The 26,925-nt window shown below is 39.7% G+C and overlaps 1 long non-coding RNA gene across 1 annotated transcript in view; it reads left to right on the top strand.

The window, feature by feature from the left end:
* The first annotated feature begins 14,347 nt into the window (after window positions 1-14,347).
* The window catches only part of LOC125936956 (uncharacterized), a 76,629-nt gene continuing 64,051 nt past the window's right edge, over window positions 14,348-26,925 (top strand). Inside the window, exon 1 of the long non-coding RNA XR_007462175.1 lies at window positions 14,348-14,435. This is a non-coding gene — a long non-coding RNA (uncharacterized LOC125936956). The remainder of the gene's footprint in view (window positions 14,436-26,925) is intronic.

The raw sequence follows: 26,925 nt of genomic DNA on the forward strand, positions 1-26,925 counted from the left end.
CATATTTGTTAACTTTTTAATTGAAGTATAACATACATACTACAATATGCACAGATTCAGGTGTACAGCTTGATAATTTTTTTTTAAGTTAGCATGTGAACATACCCACATAGCCACTCCCCAGAGCAATATACAGATACAATTGCTTCCTAATTGTTGAGGTGCAGTGTTCTTCAAAAAGCTCTGGTCAACCTCTGCTAAGACATTTCCAGCCAGAATCTGCCTCTTCCTTCAATCCTGCAGACATTTGCATAAAGATCTGGAGGACCAATCACTACAGAAAAGCTTAGACAAGTCAACTTCAATAACTACATCAAAGGGTATGTGAGGATTTTTAATTCCTATTTAAAGAGTGGGAAATACATAATTCAGATCAAAGTTGTCTTAACAGTAAAAGCAGCAATGCATAACTCATTTGAATGGAGCCTTTGTGTTTATGATAACCCTATGCTTCCCCTCTACAATGAAATAAACATGCTCCCCATCAGTCCTACTGCTCAGTTTCTTTTCTCATAACCTCCCTTTTGACCCTGAAAACTGTCTCTCCATTATTCCAAAGTTGGACTTACTCCTTTCTTAGCTGTGAAGCAAAGTAACCATGTGTTCCCTGTTCCCTCTTTCTCCCCCCATCCTCTCATCATTTCTAGGAGGTGATCTTCATATCAGTACTACCCACCAGACCTGACCAGCCCTTTATAGTGTGATGGAGGACTTCTCTCCTCCTTTCTAGGGTGACCTTGGCCTTAAGACTCCATTAGCCCAACACCCAGTCCCCAGGTCAATTACCCACATTCCTGTTGCATTCACTATTCAGTGTCCTCTGATGTGTCCACATTTCTTTCACTCCAAATAAGGGGGATTTATTCAGTACTCTTCAGGAGGAGCAGGAAGCACAACACAAAATCAAAGATAAACAACAAAGTCATGGTGAGTAGTGTCACTTTTAAAGACCTCCCATTGGAGTCCTCTTTCCCCTTAAGATTGTACCATCCTGCTTTTTCCCTGGACACCCCAGCTTCCCTTGGCCTCTGCCAAGAGCCAAACACTGCAACTCCTCCAGAGACTGATTTTTCTCTGTGTTCTAGCCTCTGGGGCTTTCCAGATTAGGAAAGGAAGGAAGGAAGATGCTTAGTGTACAAAGAGTCTTTGTTTCTTCAAGTGCTCTGAAGATACCTAAGAGAATATAGGGTGAACCCTGAAAAGAAAACAGAAGCCCAAGATTAGATTTGTGAAATCCTGCTTTGTGCCAAGTGCCCTGTTAAGAACTTTATGAAGATGATCCCATTCCATTTTCACAATCCTCTAAAGCAGCTGCTATTATTACATCTACATTTTATAGATGAAGTGCCTAGAAGTTCACAGAGCTTGTAAGCCAGAGAGTCAGGATTCAAATTCAAGCAGTCATAATTCATTTTACTTTGTTGTAGAATTCTTCACACTGATAATATACTTAATCTCTCAAAGTCCACTTCACGTTCCTCAGTTCTGCCTGGAGACTCATGGTGGGTTTCACTGGTTAAATATATCTCATGTCACTGTATTATAGTCTTTTTTGAACAGAGAAAGGAAAGAGTGTAAAAGAGACCAAGGAAGATAAACTTTTCACACTGCAAGAAAGAGCATGGACCTCAGCACAAAAATAGGAGAAGACAAAATATTCTCTAAACAGAGAATAAACCAGAGAAGATAGAGTGCAGGATACTTGAAAGAGAATGAAAATAAATGGGGCTAGAGGGGTGAATGGGCCATGTTTTAAAGGTCATGACTTCTTCCTAAGCATCATCATGGGGCAGGAATGGGAAAGAAGAAAGAAAAAGAAAGAAGCCAAAAAGAGGAGAAAGAAAGAAAGAGAAGCCAATAGGCGCAAGTTATAATTTCTTTTTTATAATGGCAAAAGATACATGGGAATATGAAAAATAAGGAGACAATACTGCATGCTCCCAGCTCCCCAGTTCCTCAGCAGAGACCAAGTTATCAGTGCTATGAATGGTGAGAGGCCTTCCATTGCCTTTTGAGGGGAGGAGGGGTGCTTCATGCCTTCCTCAGCCTGACCCAGCACACTACTAATGATGACACGGGGTGGTTTAGGTCCACTTTACTGGGTTTAGCATCTATTAGAAGGTCCACTCTTCAAGCCTGCAAGAGAATTAGTCCCCAAAACTGCTGTACTTAAAAGTTTAAACTCAAATCTGTGGGTCCTTGTGGCCTACAGGATAATTCAGAGCACAGGCCAGAATGTAAACCTAGACAGCAATGTGGAATATAGGAAGGAAAGTGGGCAGTGAAATGCAGGAGGCAAAAGGGATACTAATGCAAATAGCCCCAGCATGAGGTGAGGCAGCAATGGGGACAGATGGACTGCTTTCCCCTAGGGTTCACCCTGGCTCCCACTGAGGCATCATTGGCAATAGTGGATCCTCACAAGTAGTGAGGCCTTAGCTCAGCACACCCAGCCCCAAGGCAGAGGAGTTCCAAGAGAGAAGAAGTATTCCCCTCAGGGCAAAGACCCAAGATAACAGAACAATGACATAGAAAAGGTATTTTATGGAGAAGCAAGAGCTTCCAGAATCTTTGGTTCTCCCACTTTCAGAATGTCATAGCCTACAGAACATGGAAAAATACCTCAGATTACATGAAAATAGTTATTTTACAAAGCTGCCATGTGTAGCCTGAAAAGAAAGAAGACCAAGCAGAAGAACTGGTGTGGTAGAAGAATTCTGCATTGCTGTTATTTTAATTAGAATTTTATATCAGTACTTACAAGGAAGTTAGTCTCTAGTTTTCCTTTTTTGCACAATCTTTATCAGGTACAGCCATCAATGTAATACTTACCTTGTAAGGAAAGATATGAATGTTTTCTTTCTCTGTAATTTCTCTCTCTCTCTCTCTCTCTCTCTCTCTCTCTCTCCCCCCTCTCTCTCTCTCTCCCTCCCTCTCTCTCCCTCTCTCTCCCTCTCTCTCTCTCTCTCCCTGTTAAGTTTCCTATAAAATCATCTGAATCTAGTGGGTTTTTGTGGGTTTTGGGAATGAGATAGTGCAGGGACTGTACTTGGGTGCCCTCAACTGTAACTGCCAAATCCAGTGTTCCTGGACAGCTGAAACTTTATGTCATAGATCTTCTAGGACAGCTAAAACTATGCCCTTGAGTAGCGTATCTTGCAGGAATGTGGGGGCAGGATGCTCTGGAAAGGAGGGACTGTACTACAAAAGACCTGGACAGACCTGACCAAAACAGTCTGCACCAAGATGGACCTCAGTGCTAGGTCCAAGGACCCAGAAGGGGAGGTCCCACAGAACCAGCCAAGAGAATCCTTGGCCACACAAAGGATAGAAATCAAGCACAAACCAGGAGGAAGTGAGAGCAGAATTTACTGAAGAGAGAGTTAGACACAGAGCACCTGGGAGACTCAAAAAGGAAAAGGAAGAGAGTCTCATCTTTGGTAGGGGTTTGGTGTTTTTGTTGCGGACAGTAGTCTCGTGTACCTGTCCTCTCAGACAGGTACTAACCAGGTCTAACCAGAACAAGGACAAAGGTCCAGGTGTCCTTCATAAGTCACTTATTCCTTGGAACCAGAGGGTCGAGACATCCTGATGTCTGGTGCCGGTGGCCTGGAATATGCATATGATGGCTTTGTCCAGTCATTCTCTCACAGTCATTCCTTAGATGTTACCTATTGTGTTGGAAGGTGTCAGAGAAATCATGAACTCTTTGTCCCTTACAAGGAGGACATACATGACTTGTATGTGTAAAGTAGGGTGCAAATCCTAGCAAGAATAGAAGCAAGAAAAGGAGTAAAAAGCAGATTTTTATGGAGTCCTTTGGTTTCCCTATCTCAGCTAGTTTATTCTTCTGTATTTATTGTATCAAATTGTAGCAGGATGCTTGCACAGAGTCATGACACCGAGGCTTTTCTTCCCAGGAAGCAACTTTATTCCCGCCAGCACTGTTCAGTTGGGTTAATACCCTGAGAACTGAGCCTTGAACATCCGAACATCCCGTGGCATAGTTTTTTTATATACATTTTCTATTTCTTTGTCTCCCATATATGGTAACACACACAAACATGTAGTCTGATTAAGTAGTCTCAGTTTACAAGGTCATGAGGGATATTGTCCCATAGGCGCATAGCCAGGTTACCTTGAAGTTTTTTTGTTTTTGTTTTTGTTTTTCTTTTCTCTCTCTCTCTTTTTTTTTCTCTCCTTAGGGAGGGGACACCACCACAAAATAACCAGATTTTTATTTATTAGTTATGTTTTTAAGTTATGTACATTTTTTTACTTATTCACTAATCTTTATTCTTTTAGCTTTATTTTAGCTTCATTTGTTCTAAGCTTGTAAATTTAGGACTTGTATTATTTTTTGTTTTATTGAAATTAAGGTTTTTTTCTCTGACTTCTGCTTTTATTTTATTACATATATTCCGATGTGAAGTATTTTCAGTATGTACCATTGTTTGAAATTCTACATTTGATTAGTTCTTTTGTACCCAGAATTGTTCCATGAAGAGTTTTAATTTTCCAGGTAGAAGATTATAAAGTCTCTTATAAATAACTAGCCTTCTTATGCTGTACTCTAAGAAATTTTTATTATTTCTGCTTTATGGAACTTATTGTTTTTTATTATGTAATAAGTGGTCACTTTTTAGGCATATGTCAGGTGTAACTGAGAATGTGTATTCTCTGTTATCAGAGTATACATTATTAGTCATGTTGTTTAGGTTAATACAGCTTTACTAATTTGTTGTCTGCTTGACTTTTCTTGGGCTGAGAATTGCTGTGTCATTGCCTTCTACTATCAACCTGCTTCTATTTATGTGTCTCCTATAGTTTCTGCTGTATAAAGGGGGTTGCTGTGTCATCATTTGGTGTATAGACATTTATAACAGATCTTTATTATGAATTAAGGTCATTAGAATTATAAAGTATCTTTCTTTGTATTGCTTAATGATATCTTAGCCTTAAATATACATGGTCTGATATCAGGAACACAGCTGCTACTTATATGCGCGATAAACCTTTTCTATTTCCTTACTTTAACCTATCTGAATCACTTTGTTTTACAGTTGGATATTGCATTCCGAGCTAGTGTGAAAATCCTTTTCTTTACTTGATGAGTTGGACTAATTTATATTTAATGATACTATGATTTATTTTATTCCAACTCTATCATGTTACTTCATGTTGTATTTACTACATTGCTCTGTGTGTTCTATTTTCTTTCCTCTATTTTTGTATTTCTTTTAGCATTAGGGTGGTTTGTGTTATTCTACTTGATATCTTTATATTAATAACTTTTATAATAAACATTCGTTCCCCCTTTCTCTTTAAATACTCTCCATGCCCAGCATGGAGTCCAACACAGGGTTTGAACTTATAACCCTGAGGTCAAGACCTAAGCTGAGATCAATCCAGAGTTGGATGCTTAACCAAATGAGCCACCCAGGTGTCCCTCATTCCCCATTTTTTACTTTAGGCCTTTACTATTTTGCCTGTCAGCTTTAAATGATATCGTTTTGTCCCTACCTATTACCTAGAGGATAATCAGTGAAGTAAACTTTTACTTTCTCTTTTTTCTCGCTTCACTTCTCATTCTTATTTGCACTCTTCCCATTTTGCCAGAACACATAACATTTGGTTGGCATTCTTCTACCCTTGCTCTACATTTTTAAAGTCTTGGATAACAAATAACCATATTCATCTCCCACCATCGGTTCTTTTGCCAAAGTTTTCCCAGCCATCTTCTGGTTGGATCAAACTTGTTCTATACTAACATTCCTTGAGAAAGGAGTGTGGCTAACATATTCTCTGTCTGTAATGTTTAACATTATTTTTCTATATTATTAATATTGAAAGACAGCTTAGTTGTTTGTAAAATCTTGGTTCACACTTTCTTTCCCTGAGGTTTTAAAAAAAAAATGTTTCCCTAATATTACTGATTTTGTATATTGCTATCCGGAGGTATAATTCAAAACTGATTTTATTTTCCTTATAAGTGACTTGTATTTTTTTCTCCTGAATATCAAAAGCACTTTTTTCTTTATTTTTAATGTTTGATGTACTCACCAAAATTAGTCTCAAAAGTTGACAATTTCAGGAGCGCCTGGGTGGCTCAGTGGGTTGAGCGTCCAACTCTCGATTTCAGGTCATGAACTCATGGTTCGTGAGTTTGAGCCCCACACCAGACTCTACACTGACAATGTGGAGCCTGCTTGGGATTCTCTCTCCCTTTCTCTCTGACTCTCCCCCGCTTCAAAATAAATAAATAAACTTTAAAAAATAGTTATAGGTATAGAGTCCTCTTAAAAATGCATGTTAAGGTCACCTCTAATTTCCATCAGTTTTAAATCTTCTTCAGGAAGATGATATGGTTTTTTTCTGTTTTCCTATGTATCTGTTACTTTCTCTTTGATCCCCTTCATCTCTTTATTTTGTTTACCCACCTAGGTGTTTCCAATTCTATCTTCTCTTGCCCCTAACGAAATTTTAAGTTGAATGCCTTCTCTCTTAAGGAAATTCTAATTTAGTTTGCATTTCTAGGCAAACTATTCGTCTATTTTTTAATTCCCTTCTTGAGTCTGGTCAAATTTTCTTTTATATCTTCCTGATTATTGTCCTTTTCTCTTCCAAGGTTTTAAGTTTCTTATGTGAGGATTTTCTTTTCAGTATCTGCAAATGCATAAGACATATTCATTTGTGTTGTTACTGTTTTCCTCTGTTTCACAATTTCTCCTTTGTTTATTTGTTTTGATGGGAGAAGGTGGAGAATTTTCAAAGGCTGAAATATTTTAATTCCAGTTCTTTCTTTTCTTGTTATAATACCCGAATATAGATGATGTCTGTCATTTTCTTTGCATTTGAAAGCATCTGTTTTCCTGAACCAGCAATAACAAATCTGCATAAGCTTTTTCAGGAAATTTTGATGGCTTGCTACATTTCTTCATTCATGAGTACCCTCTTGATATAATGGAAAACAGTTTTTTAAATTATTAGTATGGATAGCATTTTTATCTGAGGGAGGGAGAGGAAAGCTGTTGGTGTTTTTTTACTTTATTATTCTCTTTAGTTTCTCTAGGACTCTTAATTTCCACTGCTTGCTTCCATTTGGCTTCCATCACTAACCCATGTAGTGGCAAACAGGTATAGCAGAGATTACCCACCTCCCCTTGTAACTGTCTGTGGTTGTGTTTCCTCCCCTGACTGCTGATGTGTTGTACTTACTGTGTAGTGTATGTGTGATGATCTGTGAAGCATGCAAAGTCAGAGCTGTGTGTAAGTGCCCCGACCTAAAGGAGCTGCAATTGTAAGCATTCACAGCTTGTTGTTAGCTTAACCAGTGAGTGAATTGGGCTTTGTGTACAGATGGTTCTCATTTAATTTTTAACATCATGAATATTGTGACCATGTTTTCTCAGAGTAGAGATAATGAAAATGAGAATGATCACATTACCAATAGCAGCATGACTCAGACATTACTAAAAAAGAGGCTATATGACTGGTTATTTTAATGACAAATGGAGGGATATGTACAACTGAATTAGGGAGGTCCCAAGCAGAACATACCATGCAATTCACAAAGAATACTTTAGAGTTAGGCATGGTGGAGAATGGTATATAGAGGCACTGTCTGAAAAGTCCAGGGTGAAACAGATGAGTACTTCCAAATGAACCAAAAGTGTTTTTCATCCCTCAAGAAGGCACTAATGCTCAGCTGACAATAGTGGCCCCTGAAGTAGCTTGAGCATATCACACAAATGAGTATGATTTATCACAGCATTCCCTTGATTGTTCTATGAATCTGTAAAGTTACATTTCCTGACTCAAAGGTCAAGTAAAAATATCCCATGGACAAACAACAGGGGAAATTTTTATAACAAATGCTTTGGCCCCTTACCCCTGATTCTGTCAGATCTCACCAATGATCGTGCTTTTCACAATATGTCAGGAGACACACTGAATCATTCAACAACCCAAAATAAAATATTCCCCTTAGCTTTTAGGTACTTTGATTTGAAAAAAGAAAAAAAAGGAGTATCATATAGTCTTACTTATCTCTATGAAGATCTTAAACCACAGAAAACATAATACAAAAGATTGTTGATATTTGTCTGAATACAAAGACTAGGATCTCAAATTATCAAATATCTACCTGTCTATCTATCTTTCTATCCATCTGTCTATCTCTGATGCGCATGGAAGGGCTTCCATTTCTAACGATAACCAAGCTCCTCAAGAATTGATTTCCAGACTATTTCACCTACTCCTCTCCACCTGCCAGGTAGTCAGTTGACACAATCTCTCTGTGAGTTTTTGGAAAGTAAAGCCTAACAAACCTGCCATTTAAACAAAAGTATTTATTACCTCTTAACCAGATCATCTAACTTCTTTATATGCATTTCCTCATTTGTAAGTTGGAGATTAGTTGTCATACATTATTTACTATGTTGGTTTAACAAATAAATGAGATATTACTACATGTGAAGTTTACCACATTGCCTGGCACAAGACACTTAATCAATATTTATCATCATGATCATTAGTCAAAACGATACTTGTTACAAGTGGACTAATCTGTGCAGTTGTTGAAGATAAGATTTCAGCTGTACTTAGGAAATGATTAGGATCTATTAAACTCTTACTACTCAAAGTATGATCTTCAGACCAGTAGTGTATCACCTGGGAGCTTGTTAAAAATGCAAAATTTTTTCTTTCACTTCAGACTGATTTAATCAGTCTGCATTTTAACAAGACCTCCCAGGTGATTTGCATGCATATTAACATTTGAGAAGCCTAGTATGGACCACTCCTTTTTGAAAATCACAAGGTGGGAGGTGCCTGGGTGACTCAGTCAGTTAAGCATCCAAATTTGACTCAGGGCCTGATATCATGGTTCCAGAATTTGAGCCCCGCATCAGCTCAGAGTCTGGAGCTCTGCTTCAGATTCTGTGTCTCCCTCTCTCTGTCCACCCTTCCCCCACTCACACTCTGTCTGTCTCTCTCTCTCTCTCAAAAATAAATAAAGTGTAAAAAAAATTTTTTTTTAATCACATCAGGGGTATGGCATTGGGCCCCAGAATGCAGCCAAGAAGGAGAATTTAGAGGCTGATGTTAATTAGAGGCTTAGCTAATAAGGTGACATACGGGTCTGTTCAGTAACTAAAGACTCCAACCTGTTTGGATCAGTTCTCCTTTTTTTTTTTTTTATTTTATTCATTTCAATAATTTTTTCAATTATAATTAACATGTAGTTGTTAGGTTAGTTTCAGCTGTACAATATAATGATTAAACAATTCTGTACATTTCTCAGTGCTCATCAAGACAGGTGCAGTCTTGGGGCACAGGGCTCGCTCAGTCAGTAGAGCATGTGATTCTTGATCTTGGGGTTGTGAGTTCAAGCCCCACACTGGGTGTAGAGTTTACTTTAAAAAGAAAAATAAATAAAAATGTACTCCTAATCCCCTTTATCTATTTCACCCATTCGCCCCCACCCACCTCCCCTCTGGCAACTATCAGTTCTCTGTGTTTAAGAGTCATATTTTTTATATGTCACCAGAAACTAATATAATACTGTATATTAATCATACTTGAATAAAAAATAAATTTAAAAAAATGGCTAAAATCAAAAACACAAGAAATAACAAGGGTTGGCAAGGATATATATGGAATAAAAGACACCCTCGTGCACTGTTGGTGGGAATGCAAACTGGTGCAGCCACTGTGGAAAACACTATGGAGGTTCCTCAAAATATTAAAAAATAGAATCGCCATATGATCCAGTAATTGCACTACTGGATATTTACCTAAAGAAGATGAAAACACTAATTTGAAAATATATATGAACCCCTATGTTTATTGCACCATTACTTACAATAGCCAAACTATGGAAGCAGCCCAAGTGTCCATCAGTAGATGAATGGATAAAGATGTGGTATCTATACAATGGAATATTACTCTATAGTCTTTTTATAAATGGAAATATGACACTTACCTGGCCTAGGACACACATTGGACAAGAAAGTAGAACGTGAAAGGAAGAGATGGTTTAGTCAATAAATGGATGGATTTTAGGCAGTAGTTGGAAATCTCCACTGCCTGCAGGCATTGAAACCTCAGAAGTTAGGTTGGAGGAACTAGGGAATTTTGTCTATGGTTCACTAGGCCAGAGCTTTATCTGGACATGCAGTCTAGGCATTAGGGCAGGTGTTGGGTGCATGTGTGCAGGGGCATTTGTGTGTGCATATGTGTATACAGGCATGTAAGTATTTGATACACAATTCCATCTCAATCACACCCTTTTTGCTTGAGATACTATACATCATGACCCTGCTTTATCTTCCAAGAATTTCATTCTGTGCCATGAGGAACCAGCCACAATACCACCTAATGAAGAGCCTATAAGATGTACGTTGCTTCTTCACAAAAATGTCTCTTTGTATAGAACATGAAACAGAATTTTCCAAACAGCAGAATAATTCTCCTTAGAGTTGGATCAGTTTAATAAGCCTCTTGAGGTTCAAGTTCAGATAGAGACATCAATTACTGAAGTCTTTGGCTCCTGCTATGAAAATCTATTACTTCCAACTCCCTACATGTACTTCCCTAAGGTTTCCACTGCTATAAAATTAACCAATAAATACAAAAGAAATTTAGCAAGTATTTAATTTTCTTTTCCAAATTTATGTGTTTCTCATATTTTAGTTCTAATAGTTATATCTCATTTATTTTTGTTTTGTATCTGAAAAGTAACAAAGTTGAGGTGAATGTATTTTTGTTATAACATCTGTTTACATTGTATCTCTGGGATTTTTCTTTGCTGTTAATATTAATTATCTTTAAAAATATGTTCACTTTTAGCATACCTATTTATTTCTTTTTTTTTAGTATATTCATTTATTTTGAGAGAGAGAGAGAGAGAGAGACAGTGCAAGTGGGGGAGGGACAGAGGGAGAGAGAGAGAGAGAGAGAGAGAGAGAGAGAGAGAAAGAAAGAGAAAGGAGGAAGAGAGAATCCTAAGTAGGCTCTGCATTGTCACTGCAGAGCCCCATGCAGGGCTCAAACTCACGAACTGTGAGATCATGACCTGAGCTGAGATCAAGAGTCAGACACTTAACCGACTGAGCCACCCAGGTGTCCCTATTTCATGATTTCTTAACCAAGAAGAAATACTATAATAATGGGAGAGTCCATTCTCCAATCAGAAAAAGTTTGAGGGTTTATTTCCTTACCCACCCCAAGTCCCCTCAGAAGACTAATCAGTTATGAACACTCCCTAGTTGTAGACTGCAGAGCACCACATAGATGCCCCTTCAAGGGAAGCATTCATTTACTCAGGAGCTGGGAGTGCTGGCCACTGAGGGTTCCCAGCTGCATTCCTTTCCAGGAATTACCTTCAGCCAAAGGATGCTGCACTACCCTAAATTATCACCTTCCTAATGCAGCGACTGCATCCAATGTCTCCTTGATTCAGGGTACACGGGATTTTCCCCCTTGCCCAATTCAGGAAAAGTGTACAGGGTCATCTTCTCTCCAGAGTTCCTCATGGGATCAGTGAGGACTTGTAATTCACCTTGTCACTCTGCACAATTCACACCTGTTCAAATGTTAGTCCTGAGCGTATTGCATGATACACTATCTGCATGAAAACTCTCAGAGTCCAAGACAGTTGACAGCAGGAACAGCCACAGAAAGCAGACTTGACTGTGACTGCAAGCTGGCAGGCAGAAAATGAGGTCCCACAAGACTGCCCTGTAAGCTGCCCTGGGCACAGTTTGAGTAGGAGAGCTCTTATTGTGTGGAACCATATGCTTCCCTTTTCTTCTTTTGCTATGTTGAAAGGTACTTTTTCTAAGAGTAGGAAAAGTTAATTAAAAGTTAACTAATGTTGGTTGTATGTCTTTATTCTGAGTTGGTTCTAGGTCTGATAATGGATTTTAGGATTTAAGCAGGAAGGTATGGTAGGCAGCCTTTAAAATGGGCCCCAGTGATCCCTACTGCCTGGTATTCATGCTCTTGTGTAATTACTTCCCCTTGAGGGTGGGAAGGACTAGTGACCTATTTCTAACAAATAGAATGTGCCAAAAGCATTGAACTGTCTCTTTCAATATGAGGTCACTGAAAGACTGTGATTTCCATCTTTCTGACCCTCTCACTTTCTCCCTCTCAGACCTCTCTCTTTTGGGAATCAGGACAAACTTCCTTGTTGTGAGAAGCTCTATGGAGATGCCCCTGTGGCAAGAAGGGTCATGTTGCAAGCAGCCAGAATACCTGAGGCTGAGCCACACAAGTGAGCCTAGAAATGGATCATCCCTTAGTTGAGCCTTGAGATGACTAAGGCCTGAATGACACCGTGACTGCAGAGGCATCCAACTCGACCATGCCCAGAGTTCTGACCACAGAGACTGTGACATGATAAGTGTTAGTTTTAAGCTACTAAACCTAATTTTTTCAATGTTTTATTTATTTTTGAGAGAGCACAAGCAGGGGATGAGCAGAGAGAAAGGGACAGAGGATCCGAAGCAGGTTCTGCACTGACAGCATCAAGCCCGATGTGGAGCTTGAACTCACAACCCATGAGATCATGACCTGAGCTGAAGTAGGACACTTAACTGACTGAGCCACCCAGATGCCCCTAAACCAAAATTTTTAAAGCTTTATTGAGCTATAATTGACATTTAAAATTTTGTACATATTTAATGTATACATTTTATTGAGCTTCGACGTGTACAAACACCTGTGATACCATCCTCACCATCAAGATGCTAAACATATCCGTCACCCCCCTGTATTGTTTGTGTGTATGTGTGTGTGAGAACACCTAAAATGAGGACTGTTCTCTTAACATATTTTAAAGTGAAGTATACCTTGTTGTTAGCTATAAGTACTACATCGTACAGCAGGTTTCTAGAACTTTTTCATCACGCATAACTGAAACTTTGTATCCATTCAGCACCAGTTCTCTATTTCTCCTCCCTCCAGCCCTTGGCAGCTACCATTCTATGATCTGCTCCTATGAGTTTGCCTATTTTAGATACCTCATATAAGTGGAATCATGCAGTATTTATCCTTCTGTGCCTCTCTTATTTCAGTTAGCATAATGTCCTCTAAGTTGATCCATGTTATCACAAATGGTTGTATTTCCTTTTTAAGGCTGAAATTTTCCATAATATGTATATACCATATTTGCTTCATCCATTCCTCTGTTGACAGACATTTGTGTTGTTTCCATATCTTTACTATGGTGAGTCGTGCTGCAGTGGACATAATGGTGTTGAGATCTCTTGAAGATCCTGATTTTGATTCAGAATAAACCTTACATTTAAATGGGGTGATTTGTTATACAGCCATAAGTAACTAATACAGAGGGTTGACACTTCTTACAGTATATTATTCCCTGACCCAATTAACATGAGCCTTTCCAAATCAGGTGCTTAGAGCCCCAGAATCTAGTGATGAATTGCATGTTTGGAACCATATATAAAGTACATGGCTTCAGGGATAGGGTAACAGTGGATAACTGGGTACCAGATTTCCTCACAAGCTGACTTCAGTGACATCTGTCTCTAAAGATAGTGTCATTAATTCTCAAACAAGCATGAAAACAAAGTTGCCTGGGTAGTAGGACAATTTTTTCAAATCTATGAAAAATTTTAAATATGCATAAACATTGAAATAGTACAATGAATATCTGTAAACCCACCACCTAGATTAAATAATTATTAACCATATTTGTCTTAAATGCACACAAGGATATATGTATGAGTGTGTATATGTGTGTATATATGTGTGTGTATATGTATTTATATATCAACTTATATATGTGTGTATATCTATATGTATATATATACAAATTATATATTTATATATAAATACATATATGTGTGTATAAATAAGTTTATATATACACACATATACACACATATATAAGTTGATATATAAATGCATATACACACATATATACATATATATAACCATATCTTACAAATACACCTGATATACATATGATGACACTTTACCTCTAAATTCTCCAACATGAATCTCCTAAGCACAAGGACATTCTTCTGTATAACCATAGTACTCACTTCATACTCAAATTTCTCCCAATTGCTCTAGGATTTCTAGTACAGCTGTTTTGTGGTACTGGAGCTGGATATAATGGGACATGGGTAGATATGCATGTTGCAAGGAATACAATGTATATCAGACTTTGTTTACACCATATGGGGTCCTCTCATCTTTATCTGTGTCCTGGAACTCTATCCATTTGTTTCATTCCAGCTGCTGCTATAGCAACCTCTGTGTAGAGCCTGATCGAGGTCATGTGGGCACTACCAGATAGCCCTTCACCTCATGCCCCAAATTCCTATCTCTCACTTCCCACCTCTAGTTTCCTCGTTGACAAGGAGTCATACGATCATTGGTGTATCCATCTATACAGGAAGGTATTGTGTCTTTCTAGTTTTAGCCTTTCCTCACAAGGAAATTCCTTGCATGTAGTGACAGTTAAATATTTGTTAAGTAAGTTCAAGAAATATTAATTTTGTGTTAATTCTATTAGTGTAATTGAAAGGAAATAGTCTTTCAAGAATGAAAGAAACTGGAGGTAGAAATATTATTTGAAGATTCATGGGCACTAATTCTGCTTTCTAGACCTGAAGTGTTGCCTGGTTAACATGGCATTTGGTTCGAGAAGGATATGATGCCTGAAACATTCCTTTAAAGGACCCACATAAAATTAGTGTTAGCTACTACTTTTTTTTTACGTTTATTTATTTATTTTGAGAGAGAGAGAGAATGTGTGCATGTGGGCGGGGAGGGGAAGGGCAGAGAGAAAGAGGGAGAGAATCCCAAGCAAGTCCCATGGCCAACACAGAGTCTGATGCAGGGTCCAATACCAGGAACCGTGAGATCATGACCTGAGCCAAAATCAAGAGACAAACACCCAACCAATGAGCCACTTAGGCACCCCAGTGTTTGTTACTTTTTAAACTTTTCTTGAGTGGTGATATAATTCCCCAATGTAAAAGGGCAGACACAACAAGGTTTGAGCTTCCAGAAAAGGGAGATTCTAAGTGTTTCTAGGAGTGTCTGTAGCAGTTGTGACCCTCCCCCCAGTAGGAACCCCTCTGAAATATGATGCATCTACCTCTTCTCTGGGTGGACGTCTAACCTCTGATAAGTTTCTGCATCCTAGATAGAATAGGTCATGGATTTAAAATAACCTTATATGGGGTGCCTGGGTGGCTCAATCAGTTAAGTGTCCGACTTCAGCTCAGGTCATGATCTCACTGTCCGTGAGTTCGAGCCCTGCGTAGGGCTCTGTGCTGATAGCTCAGAGCGTGGAGTCTGCTTCAGATTCTGTATCTCTCTCTCTGCCCCTCCCCTGCTCATGCTCTGTCTCTCTCTGTCTCAAAAATAAATAAAAAAATTTTTAAAATTTAAAAAAAATAACCTCTCTCACATGTGAGATCTCTTTTTTCTAATCTTCAACCTGCCAGGAATGCTTTGAAAAATGAATTGCATTATTAAGTTAAAAATGAATTGCATTATTAACATTAACTTAATGTTAACCTAATTTTTTTTTGTACTTTGGGCTTAGAATCTCTTGGTTATTTTTACATTATCATTATCATTATAATGCACATTATACTGATTTTTAAAATATTTTTGTGCCTTTAGCCATAAGTGAATGGTGTATAATTGTTTCCTTTCTACGTTATTAGTACCCTTACTTGGCTGCAGAATGATGTTACCCCCAAAAAATGAATTCTGAAGCTTCCTATACTTACATTGTGCAATATGCTCCTCATTCAGGTTTCCATCAAGGTTATTCTAAAGCAGTACCTTTTCTCTATACCTACTAGAGCTTTTGATGCATAGGAGATACTTGAGTACCCACTTATCATTTGTTGATTTAATAATTTATTGACCCAGCAATTCTGCAATGCTGCTGAGTTGCTTGCCTGCTCCTTTTCTGACTAGGAAGTTAGATAATCTTTTTAAAAAATGAAACAGTGCTAGTTGGTAAACCTTAGGATTAATATAGTTTGAAACCTTTACTGTGATACTGAAAGTGGAGGTGGTGCTTAGAGAAGGGCTTTTCTTGACACAAATATGTCTCAACCTAGAATAAATGTCCAAAACCTAGAATTGTGCTTCTGCTATGTGACACCCTCATTCCAGGATTTTCTAGACTCTGTGTGAATCCCATATAGCTCCCCTATAATTTCCAGTCAGCTCTAAATTATTCTGGCTCTTTTCTGTCACTCAATCATGTCACATTTCCAGTTAGCTGATTCTGTGTAGTGATGAACTTCTGATAAGTAGCATATACAATGATATAGTGCTCAGCAAGCAAGGTGTGTTCCTGAATCTGGGATTAGCCACTTACGAAATGTTTAATTTTGAGTGGGTGATTTAATATCTAAAAGCTTCAGTTCAACTATAAAAGGAGTATGAAAATAGCTACCTCTCAGGGATTAAATGAAATGGTAAATTGTAAAGCACTGAACACCTAGCCCTACCCATAATCAGTTCTCTAGAATTCAGTTGGATATACTGGCCTAAGGGAGATGAGGGAGGCCTGGACCAGAATTAAAGATTTGGTAATCACTGCCAGCTTGCATAGAGATGGTAACTGAATCCATGCATAATGAAGGCAGTGGTCAACAACCTTGACTGCACATGGAAATCACCCAGACAGACTTACAAAAGATACACTTGATGTTTAGGAAAGCAGCATGGCCCCCAGGATTCTGACTGAATTGGTACAAAGCAGTAGTTGTCCAGCTGCAGCATGCATTGGAACCACATGGAGGGCTTGTGAAACCACTTATGGTTGAGTGCTATCCCAAGAGTTTCTAATTCAGAATATTGAGAATTCACATTTCTAACAGGTCTCAGGTGATGCTGCTGGTACAGCTGCTGGAGAGGAGACCATAAACTTATGAGTAGTCTCCAGGCAGCATGGGCACTCCTCTACTAAGGTGGTTTTGTCAGGGTAAGGGTGGTAATGGTACTTCTGCTGCTTGCTAGAGATTTCACCAGTTTTCCACAGGTTGGAGTTAAGGATGAGGATGTTTTGAGAAAAATTCTAAGACATGAAAAGTGGGTCTTGATATCAAGCGGAGACATCTGTTTGAGACCATGAAGTGACTGGTCACTAGTTACACATTCTTGTCTTGCCCAAACATGTTTCTGGAGAAAGAGCGTTAGGGCCACTGAGACCCAAAAAGAAGAACGTTGGCAGTGGTTTCTACTCACACATAAAGGAACATGACGTGGGTCTTCCTCTATAGTAATACGGAAAGAAAATTTAATGTTTTTCATGTGGAATGGTGTACTATTACTATTTACTGAGTTTATTTGCTGTTTTAAGATTCTAACCCATTTCTGTCAGTTGCAACTGTTTTTTCCTTGTGAATCCTGACAATAAATGTTGGAGAGTTAATTATCATACAGCTGTACACACTCAGGGGTCTCCCAATCAAAAATAAAAATCAGCACCTATCCTGGGCTGCTACTTTACTTATGGTTAAAATGATTCAGGAAGCTTATTGGCTCTGGTTTGACCAATCACGTCCAGCCTCCAACACTGGCGAATCATGTTCTCTCACCTTCTATTTAAGTGAGACTTCCAGAGTCCCCTAGGGTATTTATGCTGCTGACTAAAGTCAGGTTCGCTGAGCCTGAGTAGCAGGAGAGCATCCGGGATCTAGCAAAGTTAGTTTCTCTTTTCTGTCAGTGTCCGTTTCTCTCTGCTTTTCTGTTTGTCTCCTTTAAGAGATGGGGAATTTCTTGTTTGGCTGTGGGAAAGACAGACAAGAGAGTATAAGATACTTAGACTTAGTTCCCTTTATCTCACTAATCACAAAATGTCCCAAGAAGTTGAGACCTAGGCAGTAAATTCAGCTTTCTTTCCTTTCTCTAACAGAAGAACAAAACTTAGTACTGGGTTGAGAGAGACGCTTTGGGCTGATCAAAACTGGAAACTACCTCTTAGTCCAGGTGGAGCTCATTCTTCCTATCCAGGCTTCCTTTACTTCCCTGTTGTGGGCTTGCTGGAAAATCTGGGACTAGTAAGAGCTCCCAAAGAACCCATCTAGCTGGAATGATACTAGCTAATGGTTGGGAGGTCTTTCTCAAATTTATCCTGCTGCTTTTAAGGGTATCTTTTACAATGCAAGGCTGAAGAAAGGACCTTCTCTGATTAGCTCAAGCCTTGGTTCTAACTTTGCTGTAATCTCTTCTTAAAGCTAATCTCCCCATCCTTGATAGGGTTACTAGCTATTTTCTTTGCTATTCTGAGTCAAAAAGAACACATCAGAAGGAAGCTCTGTATAACCTATTGTCCTTCTAATGCCTTCACTAGGCTTAATTCGTAGCTACTTTCTGCCTCTGAGCCATCCAAATACTTCAAGAAATGACTCCTAATGTCTAAAGAATTTTACAGGACACTTACTTTGCCTGAAGTCCATGTTTTACAAAGCCCTTCTTCAGGACCAAGGGCTGTTGAACATTCTTAATTCTTTCGACTCCTCTCAAACAGGTAGCTTGAACCTTAGAAACATTTTGGTGTTCATTTAGGTTCTGATTCAATTTGTGTTGCTGGAATTAGAAAGGTAGGCTGAGGGAATGGCTTTTACTGAGGAATAGTTCTCCTGTTCCTATTGTTCAACTGTCTTTCAAATTCATGACTTAGTGTCTACTTCGTCCTCATAAAGGCACATGGTCCTTTTGTGTTGTTCCTTGGCCCATAGTTGTTCCAGTCCTTGAGATTCTTTCTCAAGTGGTCTCTCTTCAAACTCTTCTTGCCCTTGGATTTTAGACTCAAGTTGTTCGTAACAGTACTGTTAACACCAACATTCAGGTGTTTGTGGGATCCTAGACCCAAAAGAGTTCCCTTTTAAACTTCCTCATGTTGAACCTACAGATACTGTAAGAATCTCTACTTCAAAACCCCATTTTCTCATAGGGTTTTCTGCTTGGACATTTCTCTGCCTGAAGAGTCTCTACTTAACCTCCTAATATTTTTAAGCAACAAGATCCTGGAATGTATATGGGCTCTATAGGGGATGGGATTGTGATGCTGACCCTAGAAACTTTCCTCATTCCCTCATGCTCAGGCTCCTTCTGTACTCCAGGAATGAGTCCTGATACCGGCAGAAGAAGCCATAAAATGCATTGAGAACCTACTGAGAAGTGAAACCTAAGTGCCTTTTCCAATAGTATTCTTTTGTCTATCCCTCAAAGGGGATTTAAAGTTTCTTCCCTCAAGTGTATGAGAAGTTAATTCTGTCTGAAGGGATGAGTTGTGTCCTTAATTCAGAAACTCACAGGTACTGTTCATCACTTACAAGACTGTCATCCCAGAAGAGTCTGATAGCCTCACCTGTGGCTGCCTTCCCTTGGAGAGCATCTCTTGATCCAATGTAAGATTAAAACTCTTCACATTTGTGGCTCGTAAAAGGGATATCTTAGGATCTGTTTCCAATTCTGTCAGGATCTTTAGATAAAGATATCCTACAGCAAACCAACCACTCCCTACGCATGCCAATTAGTGTGGTGGAAAGTGGCAGCTCACCTCTTGTGGGGAAGGAAGGTGGTAAAAGCCTGGATCAAAGGTTGAAGGAGTTTGTAGCAGGGAAGGTGAGAGCCAGGAGAACGGAGACCTGGGTCGAGGAGAAAGTGCCCCTTGTAGTAGGGTACCATAGCTGTTGGTAGCCTCAAGGATTCCTCTGAGCAAACACAGAAGTGCTATGGGAGGAGTTGCTGCTCAACCTAACATGTATCTTAGCAGCTGGCACTCATGAACAAAACCTTAAAGCCCAGTGGAGATCTTGTTTCCTGTTTTGCTAACAGTTTTCCTTTGGTCTTATTCTAGGACTTTGGTCCTATAGGAACTGAAGGCTGACGATTCAGTGGTGGTTCACTAAATTTGTGTGCCTGAATGTCTTCAGCTGAAGACTACTCAGATCACCTGGGAGCTTTTTGTTTACAGTTCCTATCTGATGACTCCTCAGCTGGGTTCAACTTGGGATGTTTAAACCAGTCTTCTACTCATGCTGTTTGGCTCTGTTAAAGCAATCCAGGTCAGAGCAGGGAGAACAGTCACTCTTCAGAAAATAACATGCCATGGTGACTACATCTTCAGCTCTCAGTGCTGTTGTAACTGACAATCCCAAGCTCCCATCAAAGGCTTCTCCAGAGTTAGCATGTCCTGGATTGGTACCAAGATTTCACTTGAGCAGATAAGAAGCAGTCCCTTTTGGGAACAACAAAGCCCAGACTCCCTTCACATAGACCCTATACTAAAGGCCTTTCTGCAGTGGGATAACTGAATTTCCTGTGGTCCTTACTAAGGACTGCAGTGCACAGATCCTTGAGCCCATTATTATCCACCTTCAAATTGCTTGATTCCAGGCTATATTCAACAAGAATAGAAAAATTCATGATGTAAGCTATTACCTTTTCTCCTTCCTGTTCCTATAAGTGGACTTCTGATTGCTTGCCTTTACTCTGAGCTCTTTATAGAGTTGTGGCACCAACAGCCATAGTGTGGAGGTGGAAGTGTGGGTGTTGGGAGTATATAGTTAATACAAACGCAGTACATGTTCGTTTTTTTTTTTTTTTTTTTTTTTTTTTTTTTCCTGCTGGCTGCTGTTACCTGTTGCTTGGTCATATTTGTAATCTCTCTTGCAACTTAATACACATTAATCACTCGATTGCCCATACAAGACATAAACATACATCCCTCTGACAGTCCTTTTATAAGCAGTCCCCTTCCTCACTAATGGCTGCCTAATGTTCAAAAGTTTCCTTATACTTGCCCACAAAGCTCATCTTCAGACTTGTCCAGATTCCTTTAGGACTTTGCATTTGGTTCCTGAAATTGGAACTTTGCTTAACTATATCTAGTGTTCTGAAGCCAAAAACTCTGGCATATTATGGGAATCCTATTCCTGCTTGCCTCTACTGTTAGATCAATATAAGGATTATCACTTAATCTCCATTTCCATGAAGACTGACATATGCACACACCCCCACTCAAGTGAGCAGCATTGGAAGAAATCCTGAATTCTCTCAACCTCTCACTGGCCCCTACAAAAGGGATGCTAATTTTTTTTTAAGTCTTCGAGTCATCTTAAGAATTCTAAGCAGGCTCCATACTGCCCATACAGAGCCCGATGCAGGGCTTGAACCCACAAACCATGAGATCATGACCTGAGCTGAAACCAAGAGTTGGACCCTTAAACAACTGAGCCACTGAGGCACCCCAAAGGTTGCTTATTGATCTATTTATTGGCTTATGGAGTTAAAGTCAAATACTTGTCCACATTCTAATTGTCTCTAATCCTGGGGTCATCTGTAGACTATAGGTGAAAGACTGGTTGTGTGTCTTTATGAAGCAGGCTAGCATTTCCTCAGCCCATCAAAAACTCTCCTTGGATTGAGAAGTGGACAGGTAGTGAATCTCTCTAGATCTTGGTCCCATACTCCAGTTTAATCAGTCAAACCAAAACTTTAATTTCTATGGTAAGACGACATAGTATACTTGTTTAAAAGCCTACATTCTGAGGTCAGACTACCTGGGCTTGATTTATGGCTCTACTATTTAGGACTTGGGCATCCTCTGAAACTGCTTAACTTTTGTCCTCAGTGCTTCCTTGCCTGTAAAATCAGGCTAATACTACTACAAGGTGGTTATGAAAACTAAGGGAGTAAATGTAAAGAATTTCAGAAGTCTATAACTGTACCAGGCACTAAAAGGTTTACTTGGCTCACAGGTCTTAATTGTCTAAGTACCTATAGGACAAAGGAATGTAACTAGCATTTGGGAACCCCAGCACTTCTAATCCACACCAACTTTCTCCTATTTCCTGGGAAATCCCAAGCTCTGTCCTTCCTCCACATCTTCACACTTCCACTTTAAGTCTGGAAGACTTCTATCAGCTATCACTTGGAGGAATCTTGCTTAAACCATGTCTTTATGAGGTCCTTTCTCCTGCTCAACCGTTATACTGTGAGAACATGTTGACCTTTGTATGATCAATAGTGAACTGGCTATTCACTCACTAAGTGAAAACCAGTGCAGGAGGCTTCCAACCCCCCCCCCCAACCCTGCCATGCCCCAAAAGACCAGAAATGAGAGATCTCCCAGATAGAGTGGAAGCAGGTCAAGGATTATGCCATGTTTGTGGTAGCCTGGGCAGCACACAGTTCTAGCTGGGACTCCAGTCCAGGAAGGTCTGAGATTCAACTACTCTGTCCCTTGGAGAAAGGGCTGTGCTATGCAGTCTGGAGTTCAGTACAGTAGTGGAGGCTTAAAATTCTATGTTCCCAAGGTTTTTCTCCACTCAGGAAGCAACTCAGTCCTACAGTCTACTTAGCAGGAAAATCAGACCAGCTTATAGAACTGCACTGAACTCCTTAACTAAAATTTAAAGTGAATTGGACCAGGAAAAAAGTGGTTAAGGAATTATGTATCCAAATTGGCTCTCAGCCTTCACATCTGGGTTCTCCTCCAGCAACAAGATATCCCAAGTATTTTTCCTTGGAATTCAAGAGAAGTTGTCTTCCTGGGTGACTCAGTTGGTTGAGCATCGGACTCCTGACTTCAGCTTAGGTCATGATCCCAGGGTCATGGGATCAAGCCCAACATCGGGCTCCATTCTGAGCATGAAGCCTGCTTAAGATTCTCTCCCTCTGCCCTTCTCCCCTGCTGGAGTGCTGCTATTTAAAAAAAAAAGTTTGAGGGTTGACCTCAGTCATCAGACTCAAATTCCAGGACAAAGATCCATCACTAAATACATCAGCTCACAAATGCCTCTTAACACTTAATAAGACTATCAACCAAGCAGGGTTAGACTGTCCTCCTTTGCAGTTACCTTCCTTTGGCAAGTTGCTCTGGGTCCAGTATAACTCAAATGAGGTCTTCTGTGTCAGGCTGTGATGGCCCTTGATTAGGAATCTTGGGATCCTGTGATTCCTGGTACTTGGCAATGAGAAAAGCAGCTTCTTGTTGTGACTCCAAGCTCACTGTGCTCCATAACCTAAAAAGAACACCTGAAGTCCAGTAGTTGAGCAGACTTCATTAATGCTGCAAAAACAGTAACTTGTTTCTCTAAAGTGGGAATAGTATCGGCCCTCTCAAAACCAAAAACAACTTCCCATTCCTGAGGATGTCATTAACAACTGAACAAGCACAAGCCACCAGATCAAAGTAGAGTGTCAGCTTTAATATACAATAAAACCTTTTCCTCCTGGGAAGGAATAAGTCCAAGAAGGACTAAAACGTTCACTTCTGGGGAAACAATACCAAAACCCTCATGGAAGGAAGAATACAGGGAATGGGTTTTCTCCTGCTCTCCTGTCCAATCCAAAGCTCTGCCTTTAACTATTGAAACTATTACCAACTGTAACTCTATTAAAGTCCTCTCTAGAGGAGAGCAGCTGGGTAATAGCATACTGCTTTTTCTGACCTGACTTACAACTACTTCCTAAACCCCAATCATTGTTACTTTTCATATTCAGGCTAGTGAGGTTTGATCCCTTTGTTCCTAAAAGCCTCTCAAATCCATAAACTTGGAGCAACTAACATAATGCTTCCTACCTGTGCATAGCTCTAGAAACGGAGTCCCATACCTTCCTATTTACTTCTAGATCACATGAAACTTTTTTAATGGGTAAACTGAAAATGCATTCCTGGCCTGGTGATAAAAACTAAGCTGTTAGCAAAAAGTATTCCATCTGCCAATCCCTACAACACCTGTATTGGTTTATAGGCTCTTACTTTCATCTGGGACTCAAAGCCCTGGGAGGGTATAGCTGCCTGTTCAGTCTAAGGTTTGAAGAAGCAGGGCTTCTGACCCTATGAAATCCTTTTCCTTTTCCTCCAGACTCCCTTGCCCTGGAAGTTAAGGGCAATTTCTCTTCTTATATTTTATCTTCAATCCCCCATGAACTTATCAAAACACTTAATACATACTGACTGTATTTCATGATTATCCTAGGTTTGTCCCCAGACATTTCCTAGTCTAACAAGTGCTGTCCTCTATCCTAACTTAGAATTATAAAATTACATTTACATCCGTATGGTTTGTATCAATCTCCTAAAGTTCATAAATCCCAGAATCTTCCAGAAGATGCCTACTTGTCTCTAGCAGTAATGTGGTCATCTGTCTCCAGGCAATGTTTATCATTCGACCCCAATTCCATCACTTCCTATGCCTTTACCTGTGACAAAGATGCTGTAGAAATCCTAATCTTTTTCTACCTTGGAGTACCAGAGTACAGGAGATACTAGCTACATCCTGTCAGTCTTGGGCTGAACTACTTCAGGGGCAGTGTGTCCCTAATGTGGAAGCCTCTGTTGGATAAGTCTCCTTGACAGAGGCAGGAATACTCCTCCCCATTATAGGTGCTTGAACTTGGTTCCCTTAAGTCAATCTACAAGGCCGAAGGAGGATCAAGGGCTGGAAACCAAAGAACAAACCCAGTATTCGGATAATATATACAGGGTGACTAAAAGGCATAAACTTAAGCTGTCTATCATACTTAAGAAAATGTAAGTAGCTAAACTTATGTCTCAGAAAATGGAGTATTCTTCTACTTGCCTACCCACCAAACTTGTCCTTACTGGAGAAAGTACTATGTTAAATGAATGTAAGAGTGGACTTCCGGTCTTCCAGATCTTAGAGGAAAAGCTCTTTTACACCATTGAATAAAATCTCAGCTGTGCATTTTTCCTATACAGCCTTTGTTATGTTAGAGGTATGTTCCCTCTAAAACCACCTTGAGGATTTTTTTTTCTTTAGTGTTAAACTTTGTGAAATGCTTTTTCTGGTTAACATAGCAACTGTATATTAGGCTGTGATTTTTCATATTGATACAGAAGCTATCACCCCTGTGGTTTCTAGCTGGATCTTCTATAGACTTCTGTGACTCAAACTTTGGAGACACCATAGCAATGTCTTGGACTTTTAACATGGCCTTAGGTCTAATGTGGTAGTTGGCAACCATCTTAACACTTCTGGCGTCATAGTTCTTGCCTACAGTGGTATAGAATGAGGTGCCAGTCTCAAAACTAATTTTGCAGGATCTTCCCATTGTATCTATTGGACTAGCACGTTCTTCTGGTAGATGGTTTCTGATGGATGTTAGCACTCTCTATAAAGATACTTCAGCTTACTCCCATATGCCCATCCACAGATCTCTACTCTATACCAACTTGTCCTCAGTTTTTCTCCTTCTAGGCCTGACCAGCAGTAAATCCATTTGCCACTTCTCATTAGTATATACACCTATGTATTTAAACCTCAAAATGAAAACCCTTTTTATATAAAATGGAGAACGAGGAGTACTGACGGAAGCTATACCTGTTGGGAGGATGTACCCCTCTCCACTGTTCAAGGTTACTCTTGTGTGGGATGATAGTGCAGCAGCCATCCAGCTTTTGGCCTGAAATACCAAGTAGATCTATGAATCACTTAGATATTTTCTTAGTGTTTATTTCCCATGCTCTGAAGTAAGTGTGTGTGTGTGTGTGTGTGTGTGTGTGTGTGTGTGTGTGTAACCCTAAGGCCTCCAACAAGTTACATTTCCAATGCTTAATAGCCATGTGTGGTTAGTGGCTACTAAACTGAATACCGAGTATAGAATACTTTCATCATCAAAGAATATTAGAGCACAGCTCCAGGTATCTCAGCTATATTATGGCAAAACTACAAATGTGCCCAGTGTTCATTTCAGGTGAATGCAAACTGTATCTGAGCTCCTGTCCTGTAGAAAAGCATCCACCAAATCAATGGTGGTGTGCCATGTACATGACCGTGTTAATGTGCTCTAGCAGAGAACACCTCTGGCAACACCACTTAGTTGGGGCTAGTACATGCATTTGGAGTATTCTCCAGGAGCTAGCTGTTTCAGGTGCCATACTATGCATTAAATGGGGATGTGATGGGGACTTCCACCTCCGCAGACTTTAGGTCGCTTTTTTTTTTAATGTCCTGTTTATTTTTGAGAACACAAGCAGGGGAGGCTCAGAGGTGGGACAGAAGATCTGAAGCAAGTTCCTCACTTACAGCAGCAAATCCATGTGGGGCTCAAACTCACAAACTGCAAGAATATGACCTCAACTGACTGAGCCACCCAGGTGACCCCATGCTTTAGGTCATTTTAAAGCATCACTAAGTTCTTCCATCCCTTCAAGTACAAAGTATCTTCACTTACTGTCCCATTCAGAAAAAGAGGAAAGTTCCAAAGGCCTTGCTTCAGCCTTCTCTACTATACCTCTTGATTCCTAGGCCAAACTCATGAATAGATACGTATATCCATTCTGACTATACATTCAGGTAAGGTGAATGATCATAAGATGCATCCCAGAATCAGAGGACCCTCTGTAAACTGGCTATTGGCCAGGAATCCACTTGTTACCTAGTTCTCCTATGCTTCCCTGTCCTGACTGGGGGGCCATAATCTTTGGGTTTCTGGTTATGAGGGTTACTTAGGACTTGTATCAAACATTCTCAAATAGTTCTCCTTTTTACAGTGGTAAGTATCTGAATAAATGGCTGTAGGTCCCTTTGGGAGAGAGAACTGGTAGAGTCATTACCATGCACTCTTCCTAAAAGTTCTGAATTTTTCCCTCCCGGGAGAGAAGACAATCAACTATGTTTCAAGCTTAAACACAGGGCAAAGGATTATGAATACTGATTAAGTAAACTGCCATTAACCTCCTGATCTTGATTCTTCTACAGATAGAGTAGCTCTGCTGTCGTCTTCATCCTAGCTTGATATGGAACACCTTAATTAATAGAACACCTTTCACAAGTGCCTCCTATGTCAATCTATTACTTTTAGCGAGTATATCCTCCCAATAACAAGTGCCTCCTATGTCAATCTATTACTTTTAGCGAGTATATCCTCCCAATA

Source organism: Panthera uncia, chromosome D1 (assembly GCF_023721935.1).
Source record: "Panthera uncia isolate 11264 chromosome D1, Puncia_PCG_1.0, whole genome shotgun sequence".
Classification (NCBI taxonomy): Eukaryota; Metazoa; Chordata; class Mammalia; order Carnivora; family Felidae; genus Panthera; species Panthera uncia.